The sequence below is a fragment of the Echinops telfairi genome, unplaced genomic scaffold, assembly GCF_000313985.2.
Source record: "Echinops telfairi isolate 266 unplaced genomic scaffold, ASM31398v2 ScPeMD7_7466;HRSCAF=8504, whole genome shotgun sequence".
NCBI lineage: Eukaryota > Metazoa > Chordata > Mammalia > Afrosoricida > Tenrecidae > Echinops > Echinops telfairi.
Genome location: NW_022111366.1, coordinates 4,524,165 through 4,525,703, shown reverse-complemented (window position 1 = coordinate 4,525,703; position 1,539 = coordinate 4,524,165).

The following is a 1,539-nucleotide window of genomic DNA, read 5'->3' as shown; positions in this document are numbered from 1 at the left end:
TCACTCCTAGTCAAGTTAACATGAAAACACAAGCCACACTCATATGTACTTTCATAGAACATATGCATAAAGCTAGTATCTAGTATATGTACGTGGGAAAACTCCTAAAATGAGTAAGGGGGAAAAGATCAATAATCCAGTTGTACTATGCAGAAGACACGAACAAACCTATCCCAGAAGAGGGCGGAGGCCATGTGGCCGGGAAGGATATTTAAAGATGTTCAACCACAACGTGGGAAAGGGAACAGACATTGAAAGCAGCACCACACGGCCTAACATGGCTCCGTAAAAGGCCTCAACGGGAACACAGATTTCTTTTAGCAAAACAAAACTTTCTAATAATCAAAACAATCCAAAGGCTGAAGAACCTGCTTCCCACAGAATCCAGTTCCCCATCACTGGAAGCCGTCAAGCAGTGCTGGGTGTTGGAGGGAGAATTCCACCACTGGGTGGGACGTTTTACTATGAAACAATCATCAAGTGTAGGGGCTCTCCCAACCCTTGAAGAGCCCTGGTGGAGTAACAGGTTATGCATGGAACCTGCTCCGTATGTCTGCTTCCATACAGACATAGCGTCTCAGAATCCCAAAGGGGGCGGTTCTTTGCTGTCCTGTACAGCTTCAATGAGTCCTAACCAACTGGGTGGCTATGGGTTTGGGTGGGTTTACTACGTCTTTCTAAAAATAATCAACTGTACGGACGTGGTGTTAAAACCCTGAACCAAACTCACCATGGTCAAGGCTATTCCAACTCATAGCCACTCTGTAAGGGTTAACAAAGGTGTAAACCTTCACAGGAGCAGGCAGCCTCACCTTTCCCCCACGGAGCAGCTAGTGGATCTGAGCTGTCTACCTCGCAGTTAGCCGTCCACCATTTACCGACAGCACCATAGAAAAGCTTTATTTGGCTCCCCGTGGACTCTAGCAATCCATCTTAAAACTGCAGTTGCTTCTGGGAACAGTGAGCTTTAAGCAATTAGCACAAAACCCTGACCACATTTATCAGAGGCTGGCCATACAGTGATTCAAAAGTTTGGAGAGGAAGAGAAAGAAATAAGATAACCATTACTTTTATTAGTAAAATATGATCATAATTGGAGCAAAGGAATTTTTACAGCAGGAAAAGAAGTCAATTTTACCCCATTGTCATAAAGCTGAATTTGCTTTGACATAATCCTTTGCTGAATTTTCCCGCTTCATACTGAGAGCTCTTTTTTTTTAGCACTGTGATAGTCAGAATGTTTTCATGGGAGGAGGTTGGGAAGATAGATTTAGAATTGGCACCCTTAAAAATGCGTCTCAGACCTTCTTGTTGGACTATTGCTGAGAAGTGTTGGAGGCAGAACCTTCAAGCCTGGACAGGAAGGGGTGTGGAGGCTGAAGGAGGAAGGGAACTAGCGGGGCAAAGGCACAGAGCAACACAAAATGTCCACTCTGGGGTGATGATTCTGGGTCCTGCCTTGGCCAGATCCAGTGAAGGCTCTCTCCGTCAGCAGGACCACATGCTTCCCTCTGCCCGGTTGCTCCTGGTGCCCTTGCA